A 16,518-nucleotide genomic window follows, 5' to 3' on the forward strand; every position below is an offset into this window, starting at 1 on the left:
TTTTTTTTTTTTTTTTTTTTTTAATGAAAATTGCTTACAGTAAAAAAAAAAAAAAAACAATATAATTCCTTATCCCCTCTTATTTTCAATATGACAAATAATTATATAAGCAATATAATTCTTAACAACAAAGGAATGCTTAGATATAAATTAACTATGCAATAAAACATAAAATCATGGTTTTCATAATCAATGACATGGGGAAATATGCAGTGTTTTTCAAACTAAGCAAAATAGGTATTTCAGAAAGCAGAAACTGTATGGAACCAGTGTATGTGTGTGTGTGTATGTGTGTGTGTGTGTATTTTGAGGCTATAATAACAAGGATATATTATTTTTTTGCATTTTTTCCAAATGAAACTATAGTACTTATTTATTTGCTTATTGGTACCGGGGATTGAACCCAGGGACACTTAACCACTGAGCCCCAGCTCTTTTTATTTTTTATTTTGAGACAGTGTCTCACAAAGTTTCTAAAGCTGGCTTTGAACTTGTGATCCTCCTGCCTCAGCCTCCTGAGTCGCTGGGATTATAGGTATACGCAACCATGCCCAGCTTCTAGTATTTTTGTAATCAGAAAATATAATTACTGTTTTCTAAAAGGAAAAGGCAATTTTATCTACTTGTCCTGGATATTTTTCCATAAAATTAAGATATAATTTACATACAGTAAAATTCATCCATTTATGTTGCAATGCCAGGAGTTTTAGTAAATGCATATAGTCATTTAACCACAACTACAATCCAGTCCTAGGACATTTCCATCATTCCCCTTAATTTCCTCATTCTTGGTTAATAAATTAGCTTATTTTTGTCCCTAGAGAAATGGCTTTTCCAGAATGTCATATAAATTCCATACAAACAGAATCACAAAATATGTCACATTTTAAGTCTGGCTTCTTTTGCTTAGCATAATACATTTGGAATTCATCCATGTTTTTGCATGTATCAGTAGTTTATTTCTTCTTTTTTGATGAGTGGTATTTCATTGTATGGATATACCACAATTTATTTATCCACTCTCTGTTTAAAAATATTTGGGTTGTCTCCAGTTTAGTGCAATTATGAATAAAGCTACTATAAACATTTATGTGGAGATTTTTTGTGTAAACATATGCTTTCATTTCACTTGGGTATGTACCTAGAAGTGGGATTGCTAGATTGCATGGTATGTCCACTCTATAAGAAAGTAGTAAACTAATTTCCAAATTGGCTGTATTATTTTCACATTCCTGCCAGCAATGTTTAAGAGTTTCAGTTGTTCCTAGAGCTTATTTTTAATTATTACCATAACAACTAACATTTCCTATCCCTTACCATGTACCAAGCACCATGCTAAGCATATTACCTGGATTGTCTTTTTTAGTCCCCACAACAATTCTGAGATTAGTAGTTATGATTATCTTGATTTAACAGATGAGGAAATGGAGATCTGCTTAAAACATACAACCCAACAAACAAAAACTTGCCCAAAGTCCTATAGCTAAGTCCTTCTTTCTTTCATTCATTCAATAAACTTATTGAATACCTGTTCCTCTTAGTGACAGGCACTAGACTGGGTGCTTGGAATTCAGCAATGAATAAAATAGACCAAGTGCTGCCTCAACAAGCTATTTTCATGTCAGGAAAGGGTATTCATACAAATAAATATGTAATAGTGAGAGGTCCAATGAAAGACAAGTAAAGTATATGGTGAGTGACTATTGAGGAGTGTTGGATTTGAAAGTCAGAGAAGGCTTCTTTGAGGAAAGGATTTTTAAGCTGAAGCAAGGGTGAGGAAAAAGGCTAAGAGATGACAAATAGTATGACAGGGCTTTGAAACCAAGGGAAGGGTGGTACACAAGGAAGCCAGAGAAATAGGTAGTGCCAGATAGCGGAAAGTCAGGTTAAAGAACGGAAAGCTTTTGAAGGATTATAAGCAGAGGAGTGTTGTGGCTGTTTGCCATGCCTGTCATCAGCCAGGGTTCCTCCATTTTTGTATCTCCATTTCTGAGCTGCCTGAATTGTGCTGGAGAATCTAAAACCAGGTGACTGTGTCCAGTACAAATTCATGCTTTGATTTCCGTTGACTGTCCTTTTATGTATCCCTTGTCAGCTGTCAGTTGCATTCCCACTATGACCCCAAACTCCCCAAAGCTCCCAATTCCATTATATTCCTTCCATTTGCAGAAACACTAATAATGAGAATATAAATTCAAATTTAAGAGATATATACAATACAAAAGTGTAGATAATTAAAAGAATAGAGGTGGAGGTGAACACTAGGTTTTTAAAAAATCACATTAGGAGAAGTAATATAGACAAGATTGAATATGATAAGCCAAAGAGGGAAATACCTTTAACATGAGAAAACCTGGAAAAACATGTTAAATACTTTGTGGGGGAGGGTAGTGGGGATTGAACCCAGGGGCTTTACCAATAAGCTACATCTCCAGCCCTTTTTATTTTTTATTTTGAAACATAGTCTCCACTAAATTGCTTAGGGCCTCACTGAGTTGCTGAGGCTGGCCTCGAACTTGCAATCCTCCTGACTCAGGCTCCTGAGTTGCTGGAACTGCAGGCATGCACTGGTTGTTATATACTTTTAAGGTAAATAAAATTTGGAAGTTTATGGATATGAGAAATTTAGGTATGAAAACCAGGAACATGTGGTCTTCTCATAAATGAGCCAGGTTTTGTTTTTATAAGAATTTTCTAGCTGGGGCTGGGGTTGTAGCTCAGTGGTAGAGTACTTGCCTTGCACATGTAAGGCCCTGGGTTCAATCCTCAGCACCACATAAAAATAAACAAATAAAAATAAAGATATTGTGTCCATCTACAACCAAAAAAAAATTAAAAAAAAAAAAAAGAATTTTCTAGCTGAATGTGTGGTGCTGCCTGTAATCCCAATTACTTGGGAGGCCAAGGCAGGAGGCAAATTTGAGGCCAAACTCAGCAATTTAGCGAGACCCTCAGCAACTTAATAAGACCATTTCAAAATTAAAATTAAAAAGGACTGGGGATGTAGCTCAGTGGTAAAGCACCACTTAGTTCAGTCCCCAGTATCCGCCCCCCCCCCTCCAAAAAAAGGAATTTCCTGTTGTGCTGTGGAATGTCATACTTTGATGACAAAGGATTATAGAAAACATTTTCTACCTTGAAATCTCACCACATAAGGCATAAATTCCATCTCTAATACTTTAAGATTTATTTATTTATTTTGAGAATGTAAATATTTTCTAGTTATTGACAGACACAACATCTTTGCTTGTATGTGGTGCTGAGGATCGAACCCGGGCCGCACGCATGCCAGGTGAGCGCGCTACCGCTTGAGCCACATCCCCAGCCCCATCTCTAATACTTTAAAACAAAGCAAAATCAATCCTGGAGACCACACCTTTTAATAGGCAATGGCAGAGGATAAATTGGAAAAGGAGGAATCCAGCAGGCTCTGAGGGAGTTGTGTGGTACATCTCTGAGGAAACATCAGAGTGACATGGGACAATAACAGAGATTCCCAAATGAGGAAATCTCATTTCTTGTGGTTAAAAAAAATAAAATTAAAATTAAAAAGAAAGAATTGCTTTAAGGATACAGGATGGAAATATAAAGTAATTTAAAAACAGTCTTTGTTAATGAAATCCACTGAGATTTCTAAATTTCATGTGCCTCTGTCAATTTAGTGTTTCTAACTATTATAAGGAGTCTCAAATATCCTGTTATATTTGTGACCTATTTTACTGTTTTTGAAGTAGCTGCATTCAGCTGCATAAGGCCCTGTGTTTTATAGCCAACACTGTAAAATACATACGCACATATTCCAATCTGTCAGAATTACCTGGTCTATACCCACTAAATGCCAGTAGATAGCACCTTCTCCCAACACTGGTATTACCAAAAATACACGAATTTCCAAAATGCCCCCTAAGGCTCTCAAACACAATCACGTTTAGATCCTATTGTTAGTATAGGTGACAAAAACTCCCAGACTGTCTTATAGTGGGAAAATATACTGTAGTGTAAATTCCACACAAAATCTTGCTCACGGTGTTTTTTTGGTTTTGTTTTGTTTTGTTTTTTTGTGTGCTTCTGTATGGACTGTTTTTAGTAAATGACTCTTCATGATGACTGGTTCTTTTTGTTGTTCTTTATTCCTGAATTTCCTGAACACTGGCATTTGTTTTGATTGACTTTGAGATGGTTCTGAATGTTTTCTGTATCCTAGGCACCAGTTTTGTTTTGATTGGTACTCTGGTTCTCTGTGCATGCCCATTCTTGCTAAGCAGATCATAATCTCAACTAGCTTCAGCAGCTCCCCTGTTCCCACGGTCACATTTGAGGCTGGCAGTCATGCATCTATGCTAGCTCCTAGATAGTTTTAAATTAAACCCTTCCCATTGGCTACATTGGCTTCATATTCAGTAATCTCTCCAATCGATCAAGTGATAATTATGTAGGATCAAATGGCATACTGTTTGTGTAAATCTTATATGTGACAACAAATATAAAAATGCTTGTTTTGTAAAACTGATATTAACAGCAATAATTATAATACAGTTACCATTAATTCCTTGTATCTAAAACCCTTAAGTATCTTACAATACTACAGCCACTTCTGGCACTCCTTTCCTGTTTCTTGGTTCTATTTCTGCCTGCTGAGTTTCAATGAGTGCTCTGAGCTGGATCTTGCTGCCACACTTCTCCTGGTCTAAGCCATAGCTCTTAATCTTTTTTTGAGTCTAGACTTCTTGGAGGAGCTGAAGAACTCTATATAGATCCTTTCCTCATAAAAATGCATATTTAGCTGGGCATGGTGGCACACTCCTGTAATCCCAGTGACGTGGGAGACCAAGGCAGAAGGACAATAAGTTTGAAGCCAGCCTCGGCAATTTAGCAAGATTCTGTCTCAAAAAAAAAAAAAAAAAATTAAAAAGGCCTAGGGATGTACCTCAGTGGTAAAGTGCCCCTGTGTTCATCCCCAGTACCAAACACACACACACACACACACACACACACACACACATTTGAATAACACTTTGCATATACTTTTCATGGAGGGGATTATTTTATTGAATCTTTCTGAACTTTTTTTTAACCCATGCCTTCTGCTAAACATAAAAATCTTGTGAACAACCCTTCTCACACAGTATTCTGATAAGAATGATCTTTATCTCACTAATACGTAATAACTTTCTAGCCAAGAGTATTTTGCTTACCTAACTTTTTTACATCTGCCTCCGAAAATCAGTTAAAAATTATTTTTTAAATATATTATTGTTTTAGATTCTGAGCTTCCTCCACTCCAATTCATCCCCTAATGTAACTCATTAAGAAACCACTCTCACAACCATCATTCGTTTCCAAATCTATAATATCCCCAAATTTGGACTTTCCTCCTTAGGGTCAGTTACACATTTTAAACTGCCTGTGAAAAATCTTTTTTTTTAAAAAAAATATCCTTTTAGTTGTTGATAGACCTTTATTTATTTATATGTGGTGCGGAGAATCGAATCCAGTGCCTCACATGTGCCAGGCAAGTGTGCTACCGCTGAGCCCGGGCCCCAGCCCCAGCCCCAGCCCCCTATGAAAATCTTTACTCTGCTTATTCTTGGTTTCTCTCTTTCTTTGCCCTCATTGGTCTTACCTAAGCATATTTTTAAAATTTATTTATTTATTCTAATTTATCATATATTACAGCAGAATGCATTTCAATTCATATTACACATATACAGCACAATTTTTCATGTCTCTGGTTGTACACAAAGTAGAGTCACACCATTTGGTTCTTCATACATGTACTTAGGGTAATGATGTCCATCTCATTCTACCATCTTTCCTACCCCTATCCTCCCTCCTTTCCCCTCCGTCCCCTGTGCCCTATCTATGTGTTATCTTTAGAATTTAGCATTTAGTGGACAAACACAGTAATCCACGCAGTACATGATAGTGAATGCTTTTAGGAGCTAATAAAACACAGTGGATTTGCATAGTACTTTGTGCATGGCTAAATGTTTCCATATGTTTTTCCTTAGTCTTCACCATCGGCAGGCCAGTAGAGTGAGGAGACTGACATTAATGTCTCTTGTGTTCCAGTGTCTTCTTTTGTTCTTACAACTCTTTTTAAAAAATATTTTTTAGTTGTTGATGGATCTTTATTTTATTTATTTGTATGTGGTGCTGAGAATCGAACCCAGTGTGTCACACATGCTAGGCAAGCACGCTACCACTGAGCCAGAACCCCAGCCTCTGTTCTTACAACTCTTAACGTCCCAGAGTTAGATCCTATTACAGTATCACCTTGAAAAATCAAAGGCATTACTTCCCAAGGACTCATGTGATGCCTTGACACTTTAAAAAATGATGACACCAAAAGAATGTTATGTGCATGTTGTGTTTTTAAAATTTACCTTTTGGGCTGGGGATGTGGCTCAAGCGGTAGCACGCTCGCCTGGCATGTGTGCGGCCCGGGTTCGATCCTCAGCACCACATACAAACAAAGATGTTGTGTCTGCTGAAAACTAAAAAAATAAATAAATATTTAAAAAAAATAAAAATAAAATTTACCTTTCATGTATTTTTCAAGACTGTTCTTGCTTCATTATCAAATTTCTAACGCAGTTCAGTGGTTGAGCACTTGCCTAGCATACACAAAGCCCAGGATTCAATTCCCAGTACCAAAAAAAAAAAAAAAAAAAAAACCTTCAAAATATCCACATGCATATAGTACTGAACAATGGTCCACACACTTAACAATTAGTGTCATTACTTTCTATGTGCTTGTTATGTTTTTTTTCTTTCTACTTATAATACATCATTTTTATTTGAAAAGCTCACACAACCTGGAAGTATATGGAGGAAAACACGAAAGTCATTCTTTATTCTCCTACCCCAAATACACACTCAAAACCAATCACACATACACACTGCCTTTCTTCACAGCAGCTTGGCAGTTTTGTATTTTCCCCACTAACTCTTTCTTTGCATGATTAGATAACAGTATATGTACCAATCATATTTATAGTTTGAAATTTGTGTATATGAATATTTGTAAATCAATTATATAGTTTATGTATGTAGTTTGAAATCTAGATATATATCGTTGATAAATAAATTATATTAAACTGTACTTATTATTTAGTGATTTGTTCTTTTCCCTTAATATATCCTGGAGATTCTTCTTTGTATCTTGGTCTAGTTTTTATTTTTATTTTTTTGTGTGTGGTGCTGGGGATTGAACTCAGGGCCTTATGTATGCTAGGCAGGTGCTCTACCACTGAGCTACATCCTAAGCCCTAATTATCCTTTGAACATGCTGCAACATATTTAATTACTTTATTGCTAGGTATTTAGGCTGTTTCTGATTTTTTTCTATTACAAACAATACTATGTTCTTTTTTCAGCTCTAGGTTAGAGTTATAATAATATAATATTCTTTAAACACATATTTATCTTCTACTAGCACTGTAAAAAAATGTGTATATCTTTCTTTCCTTAGGTAAACTGGATATTATCAGTTATTTGTATATTATAAAGTTTTTTAATATTGATTTTTTAGTTAGAGGTGGATACAATATCTTTATTTTATTTTTATGTGGTGCTGAGGGTTAAACCCAGTGCCTCACGCATGCTAGGTGAGCGCTCTACCACTGAGCCACAACCCCAGCTCCTATTATAAAGCTTTTATTGGCCTTTTTGTATTTCTTCAGTGTTTCCACTTTTTATAATTTGAATAATTTTTCTGAGTCATTTGTGTTCATTAATAATTTGTATAATCTCTGACTAGTATAGATATTAACCCTTAATGTGCTACATACTGCAAATATTTTCTTCAGTTACTTACTTGTCTTTTAACCTAATAGTGCCTTTTGATATACATTTTGGCTTTTTAATTTTATTTTTCTTCCACATATTTTAAATTTTATTTTTAATGTATACAAATTCTAAAAGACATCTGGGATTGATTCCTTGTTTGGGAAGTTATCTAGCCTATGAATTATAAAAACATTTTTCAAGGTTGTCTTCAAATACATTTACAGTATTTAACCTTTGATAATTTGGAACTTATTTTATATTTGAAATGTGATAAAGCATTGTATTAGTTTCTTAAGGCTGCCATAACAAATTATTACAGGTTGGGTAGCTTGTGGAATTTTCTCACAGTCTGGAGGTCAGAATTCTGAACTCAACATGTTGGAGGGTTAGTTTCTAATAAAACCTTCTTATGCCTCTCTCTCAGTGTCTAGTGGCTGGCAGCAATCCTTGGCATCATTTGGTTTACAGACTTACCATTACAATCTCTTACTCTATCGTCACATTGCCACCGTCTCTGTGTCTTTGTATGTCTTTTTCTGTCTCCTTATAGGACACTCTCCATGAATTTAGGTGCCACCCTAATCCAATATGGTCTCATATCAATTCTTACCTTAATTAACAAAAAATTCACATTCTGATTCTGGGTGGAGATGAATTGTAAGGAGACACTATTCAACTTCTAATTTTACTTTTTTCTTGATGAAAGAATAATGGTTTCTGTGGTTTTTCTTAGGCAGCCCTTCCTTTTTTCACATGGGGTCTTGCTATGGATAAATTTAGTATGTCTGGCTCAGGACTCTGGGTTCATTGATCTATTTGTTTCTTTTACACTACTATAATAAGTTATTAGATATTTTGATATAGAGTAAATCCCCCAGTGTTCTGTATTCAAATATTCTTGACCATTCTTGCACATTTTCTCTAATTTACGTAAGCCTCTGAAAGTGCTTATTGAGTCCATTAAAAACATGTTGATTTTTTTTTAATTGAGATTGCATTGATTTGATAGATTGATTTGGAGGAAATCAACATGTTTACAATATTGACTCTTCCCTGCAGGGCCACATTCTCCATTTGACTTAGGCTTTTATGCATTTTAGTAAAGTTTTGTAGCTTCTTATAGATATTGCATAGTTTTGTTCAGTCTAAAACTAGGCATTTTATAATTTAAAAAAATATATTGTAGGCTGGGGTTGTGGCTCAGCAGTAGAGCGCTCGCCTAGCATGTGCAAGGCCCTGGGTTCGATCCTCTGCACCACATAAAAATAAATAAAATAAAGGTATTTTGTACAACTAAAAAATAAATATTAAAAAATATATTGTAAATGGACCTCTTTTTCCATTTTATTTCTAATTGATATTTATTGCTTATAAAAAAAGTTTTTTGTATATTGTATATTGATCTTATATCCAGCCACTTTACTTAAATTATTTTAATCTCCTATATTTCCATTGACTTTTAAATTTTTTTCTTGATAAATTAGTATATTGTTTGAAAAGAGGGAGCTTTTTATCTTCTAATTGTTTCTTTGAAAACAATGTTTTTCTCTCTTGAGAATTTATGAGTGTACTGTTATATTGGCCATGACCCCAATAGAAGAGGATTAAACATCAGCAGATTGAGTGAGCATGGCCCTTATAGTCCAAATAAAAGAAAACATAAAATGCAAACCAGTAAAGTCACAGATGATACTGCATAATCAAACAACGGACTTATAACACATAAAAGAAGGAAGGTGGCAACAACATCTTAGCTAGCAAGTGCTCACTGTCCGTTGTCTTGCTCTAATATTATATAAAATCCTTCTCAGACCTCTGCCAGGAAGCTCTGTTGTATTACCTAGCACATGGGAATTTTCTCTGCTTGGGAGAAAAGGAATTTTAGCCTATATAAAGAAAAAACTAGATACTTAAATAGGAGCTTGGGTTTCTATAGAAATTATGATACTCATTCTCAATACTGAAACTGAGTGCTAACATTAGGTGCTGAATATTTTTCAGATTAAAGTTACCAAAAAAGAAGGTTTCATGGGCTGGGGTTGTGGCTCAGTGGAGAGCGCTTGCCTAGCATGTGTGAGGCCCTGCGTTCGATCCTCAGTACCACATAAAAATAAAATAAAGGTATTGTGTCCAACTACAACTAAAAAATAAAATATTTTTTAAAAAAGGTTTCATTTGTATGATCTGTGAACAAATGTAGAAACGTGCTCTCCTTTCTTTGAAAAGTAAACTATAATAATTCAAATGTCAAATTACTTCTAGCTTACTAAAAATGAAGTGTGTACCAGGCATGAGGGTACATATTTATAATCCTACTCACTTTGGAGTGTGAGGCAGGAGGATCATCACAAGCTCAAGGCCAGCCTGGACAACTTGATGAGCCTCTGTCTCAAAAAATAAAAAGGACTGGGATGTAGCTCAGTGGTAGAATGTCCCTGGGTTTAATCCCTGCTGAGGGCTGGGGAGGTGGGGTGTAGAAATAAAGAAAAGAAAGAAAGAAGATGAAGTTTGTGAAATTTTATTTTAAATAACATTGAAAATGCTTATAAATAAAATATTGATACTCAAAATTAAAGTGTCATCTCAATAAAATATATTACAAATGCACATAAGGAGGACTAGGAAGAATTCTACCAAAAGCTGAACAATAATAACTCTCAGTGATGGCAATATTTGTGATTATGTGGGCATGTATTACTTTTTAATATACTCCTTTTATAATTAAAAAAAAAACTAAAAAAAAAGGTCACCTGCCTTGAATTAGCAAAATAAACCTTTTATGGAATTACCAATGAGACATGAAGACATTGAAAATTATTGGTCTGAAAACTTAGGAAAGCAGCTGAGTTTGTTCACAAGGATTTACTGGTTTCTCTAGCTTATTTCAAAGGTAATTTCCATAATGGTTCAATGTCTTTGAATCTTGTTTAAACCTGAGTTTAGAAATGCCTACTTTTAGGTGGGTGTGACTCTGTAAAAAAAAGTCAATTTCTGCATTTATCACAAAAGAAATGGATATGTGAAAATACTTTGAAAAATAGAAAGCAATACACAAAGGCAAGCACTATATAATCGGTTCTTTGTGTAAATTATGGGTTTTATTGACAAGGATCATTATCATTGTGTACAAGAGCAAAGACTTCCCTGTGGTGTGCAGCTGTGGTCACTGTTTGCAGAAACCATGTGCCTGGGGTGTGACTGTGCCTCTTAGACCCACAATTTGCTTTGCAAATAATCCAGAATAAAACTGAGGAAGCTGCAGTCTGGAGGTGGCTAAGGCCAGCTAAGAGGATCTTCAATCCAATAGATGCTTAGGGATAAGTTTAATAGCAGGAGGTTGGGCTATTGGGACCCAGGATAAAGAAAATAATCCTTTGTCTATACCCAGCACATAGTTTAACATGTAATTTTAAGAACATTACTCACCTAACTCTCCCAGCCCTGTGAGGCAGGTGGAGGAACTCTCTTTTACATGGAAAGTTTAGTCGTTTGCTCGATGTCAGGCAATTTACGGATAGCAGAGGCAGGACTGGAACTCAGGTTCTCAGATCCCAACCTCACTGCTGTCTGCCTCCCAGAAAGTCCCTTCCATCTGGGGAAACACACAAATCCATATCAGTGCAAGGCTATAATGATCAGGCGTTTATTGGGTACAAAATGAAGGAGAAATTAAGAGGAGAGTGTGTAACTTCTTCCTGGTCACATGTCAGTCCTAGGAGCAAGTCACCTCCCTATTTGTGCCATGTGTCTTTAAATGCCATATGTTTTTTGTTGGAACAATGTTCCTTAAAAATCTGTTGCTTTCTTTCTCTTTGTATGCCTCATTTTGTCTTTCTCTGTGTCTTCTATCCATTTCCTCTTCTTCTGCTATTATTGTGAATACTAGTCTCTGGATTTGTATCTCTGTGTTCGTTTTCCTGTGAAGGGTGTATCTTGCCCCTTTTATTTCCTATAACTGTGTCTATCTTGTTGTTGTTGTTGTTTTTTCCCCTTCAGGATATTTAACCAGGGCCTCATGCATGCTAGGCAAGGACCCTACCACTGAGCTACATCCCCAGCCCTTTTTATTTTTTGAATCAGAGCTAACTTGCTGAGGCTGTTCTCCAACTTATGATCCTCCTATCTCAGCCTCCAAAGTTGTCTTGGTCTCTCTCTTTTTTAAAAATTTTTTTATTAGTTATTTATGGACGTTTATTCATTTATTTGTTTATATGTGGTGCTGAGAATCAAACCCAGTGCCTCACATATGCTAGGCAAGTGTACTACCACTGAGCCACAATCTCAGCCCCTGTCTTGGTGTCTTTTGATGTATCTTCTTCCTGTGCTATAACTTTCTCTTTGTGTCTCTTCCTATCACTTCATTTCTCTTTTATCCTCCTTCCTTTGCACTCTCTGAAGTGTGGTACCAAACAAAATAACTTTTATTTTAGAATAGGTTTTGGTTTTCTCTATTAGGATTTTTAAAGTGGATGAATGTTGGAGACCTCCAAACTCTTTTTTTTTTTTTAATTTTTAATATTTTATTTTTTAGTTTTCGGCGGACACAACATCTTTGTTTGTATGTGGTGCTGAGGATCGAACCCAGGCCACACGCATGCCAGGCGAGCGCGCTACCACTTGAGCCACATCCCCAGCCCCCAAACTCTTTTTTTCCTCTCTCTTTTTTGGCAGTACTGGGCACATAGGGGCACTCTGCCACTGAGATACATCCCCAGCCGTTTTTAATTTTTTTTTTTTTTGAGACAGGGCCTTGCTAATTTGCCAAGGCTGAGTTTAAACTTGTGCTCCTCCTGCCTCAGCCTCGAGTGGCTGAGATTATAGGCATGTGCTACCAGTTTCTCTTTTATTTCTGAAGCGCAATATGAAGGTGTTTCCTGTGTGAATCTCAGTTGTTTTTCTTGTAGAATCATTTTTCTGGATAGGGAAAAAATATCTTTGATCAGAATAATAGCCCACATATCTTATGATATTCACTTGAGATTTCCCAAATATTTCACATGTAAGTATGATATTTTCAATGTAAGACTGGAGAAAGCAGGTAGCAGACATGGGGAGAGTCCCTGTATCCTCTCCCCATTATCCTAAATAATCGTATCTAGAATGGCCTACACTAAAGGAAAAAAGGGATCAAAAATTACAATCGTGTACCTCAAATGGCAGAAGAATCCCTCCAGAGCCCTTCCAAACTGGGAGCTTTGTACATTCCCTATTCAAAGATTAAGATTCCAAAGTTGGTAATTGAGTCGTAACTTGGCATCTAGTCACCCAGACTTCACTCTTGAAACCCACTCAAGTAGCAAAATGATACAAACTCCTTAAATCCCAATACTATGGCATAAAATAGTTTAAAAATCACCCTAGAGGGCTGGAGCTGTAGCTCAGTGGTAGAGTGCTCGCCTCACATGTGGAAGGTACTGGGTTCAATCCTCAGCACCAGATAAAAATAAAATAAAGGTATTGGGTCCACCTACAATTAAAAAAAATATTTAAGGGCTGGGGATATGGCTCAAGTGGTAGCGCGCTTGCCTGGCATGCGTGCGGCCCGGGTTCTATCCTCAGCACCACATACAAACAAAGATGTTGTGTCCGCCGAAAACTAAAAAAAAATAAATATTAAAAAAAAAATTCTCTCTCTCTCTCTCTCTCTCTTTAAAAAAAAAAATATTTAAAAAAAATCACCCTAGAACAGGAATCAGGAGCCCTTTTGTCTTTCTGGAACCTAGTCCCTTCACAGAGTGGCAAGTCAGTTTACCATTCTACACCTTGGTTTCTTCATCTGTAAAAGGAAACTAATAATATGTTCAGCCTACTTCACTGGCTTACTTTGAGAACCAATGGAGATAATATAAATGAAAGTGCCTAGAAAAATTATAAAAGTCTCATATAAATATAAAATGGTGTTAATAATAGCAGTATCAGAGCCCATAAATGCCACCCTACATTTATGTTTTGAGCAAGCAATTAGGAATAGTGGTTATTAATCCAAAACTATATTGTAAAAAATGATTACTTTCTGGGGCTGGGGATGTGTCTCAAGTGTAGCACGCTTGCCTAGCATGCGTGAGGCACTGGGTTCGATTCTCAGCACCACATAAAAAAAAATAATAATAAAATAAAGATATTGTGTCCACCTAAAACTAAAAAATAAATATTAAAAAAATGATTACCTTCTCTTTGCTTATCAAGTTTGAAAGCAGTGTAGTCAGTCATTAAACACATGACCTTGAAGGCAGAAAGTATTGATTTCAGATTCCAACTCTGCCACCAGCAATGTGGTCTTGGGCAAGTTTATAATTATTGTGGTCTGGGTCTTATATCTCTCCTACCCCCGTCTTATATTGTCCTCTCTACATACACCCCCACCCTGCCACACAATGTTATGAGGAATTAATGAACTAATGCAAGCAAAATGTTTGATATAGTGCCTTCCATATAGCAATAAAAATTCTCAGTAAACATTAGGTTTAAAAAGTATCATTCATTAACCCCTTGAAATGTGCCAGACCTAACTTTAGGGTACAAAATGCAAAGACATACTCTGTTCCAAAAAGCTAAGTCTGGTGGGGAAACATACATAGGAATAATAAGCAGCATGTTTGCTACTCAAAGTCAGATAATAATATGAATTTATACATTTGCTTAGAAGAGACATAGAAATCTGGAGAAGGAAATATTTGATCCTAGACTGTTTTTATTTATTTATTTTTAAACTGGGGATTGAGCCCAGTTTTTACCACTGAGCTACTTCCCTAGCCCTTTTATTTTTTATCTTGAGACAGTCTCACTGTTGCTGAAAGCCTTGTTAAGTTGCTAAGGCTGGCCTTAAACTTGTGATCCTCCTACCTCAACCTCTGGAGTCACTGGGATTACAGGTGTGCACCACCACACCCAGCTGATTCAAGACTTTTGAAGAGGGATGGGGATGTCGTTCAGTAGTAGAGGATGTGCTTAGTATGTACAAAGTCCTGGATTGGATCTGTAGCACCAAAAAAGAAAAGAAAAACCTTATAACTCTTAAGCTTTTTTTTTTTTTTTTTTTAAACTTAGGGCTTGGTGCATTTGATTTGGCTTTATCATTTTCCCACAGGGGTGTGGTTACTTGAAAATCCAAGGTTCATGTTTGCACTTGTCGGCTTTATGGTGATTAAACCTAAACATTCTGGTGATTTCATTGGGCATAATGTTGGAAACTGATTTTACTTGCTATTTCTATAGGTGAAGCATCTCCTTTGTTTTTACTTCATAAAGTCCCCTTAAAAAGTGTTACAAACAGCTTCTTGTCTAGAGGATAAATTGGTTCCTACCACTTGAAAGTGTTAGCATATTTGGTGCATGTTGCTGATCCCTCTGAGAGAATGCAGGGAGGACTTGTAAACACTTGTCACTCTGAAAAACTGGGGCTGGAGGTGACCAGGATATATGGGTAGGGAATAGAAAGTGGAATGCAGGAGATTTGTTTTTCTGGAGGGAATGGAAAGTTCAGATAGCTATTCTTTGTCCACGTGTAAATTTGAAAATCCAGGAAGACTCATTTGTCAAACATCTTGGTACCAAATTAAAGTGTCTTTCAAATTTCACCATGTATATTATATGTGAATGTGGGAGTTACAGATGTTTCCCCAAGTGGATTAAATTTCAGATTTTCTTTGGATTTTCCCCTACTGTATTGTCAGTTAAATTCCTCATTGTAACAACATGTTGGAAAAGTTAAAAGTTGTCTTTGCCCCAAAAGATCACAGCCTAATTAATAACAATAGTACTACTAATAAAGGGAAATTATCTTTTAAACCTATGAAACATTCCCAGATTAATAATTAACTACAAATTTAAACAAAAGCTGTGTTCATGCTCTATATTTCTGTACTAGTAACTGACATGTTAAAAGTAATTTATTGGCATCTAGCAGAAACCGTCTGCCACTTTATAGAGGTCACAGAATCGTAAGAATTTAAAGCTGGAAGAGCCTTGAAGAGCTTGTAATCCAGCCTCCTTCTCATTTCATAACTGAGGAAACAGTGGCGCAGAGAGAGGCTAAGCCCAGCTGTTGCAAAACCCTTGAATGGGACTTCGGTGAGCGTTTTGCTTGCTGTCGATTTGAAGAGACCCACAGTACTTTTCATTTGTAGTAGGAATGAATTAATTGTATCAGCCCCCCCCCCGAGCCCTGCTTTTTGTTAAGTGAGGAAGATGCAGACCAAAGTTAAAACTTCTCTCCCTAGAGGAGAGAAGCCAGGAATATTTAAATTATTGTACTGGACCATGTGATTGGTGCTAAATGAAAATAAGATTGATTCTAATCCATTCAAGTTTAGGGCATCTGGCCCGAGAACACGTTGTCAACAACAAAAGTTACCAAGACTGTAAAGTATCTGAATCCAAAGCCAAAACAGAGAAAGGAATTGAGGAATTCTGGGGCAGGATTTAATGAGAGAGCTCTCCACTCTGGAAAAACTGCAGCAGTTGGGGGATGTGGGAAAAGACACCTTTGCCATGCAGAGGACTCCCATCTTTAAGATTCCCATTCGAAAGCAAGATTGCCTGATAGATAAGGCAAGGCGGGCGACAGACCAGGATCCCAACCGCCCACTCCTTTCTTGCCCCAAAGAGAGTTGCCCACCTCACTGTTGGCATCGGGCAGTGCGCCTGCCGAGGTCGGCTCGCCCCGCCTTGATGGTAGGGGGTCTGGCCCGGGCGCTCGTTCCTGCCTAGCTTTTTCTGCCCTCACCC

At 36.6% G+C, this 16,518-nt stretch overlaps 1 protein-coding gene across 6 annotated transcripts in view; it reads left to right on the forward strand.

Annotated features, from left to right (window-relative positions):
• The window catches only part of Tlcd3a (TLC domain containing 3A), a 28,129-nt gene that overhangs the window by 833 nt on the left and 10,778 nt on the right, over positions 1-16,518 (forward strand). The gene's annotated exons all lie outside the window — the stretch shown is intronic.

Source organism: Marmota marmota, unplaced genomic scaffold (assembly GCF_001458135.2).
Source record: "Marmota marmota marmota unplaced genomic scaffold, marMar, whole genome shotgun sequence".
Lineage (NCBI taxonomy): Eukaryota > Metazoa > Chordata > Mammalia > Rodentia > Sciuridae > Marmota > Marmota marmota.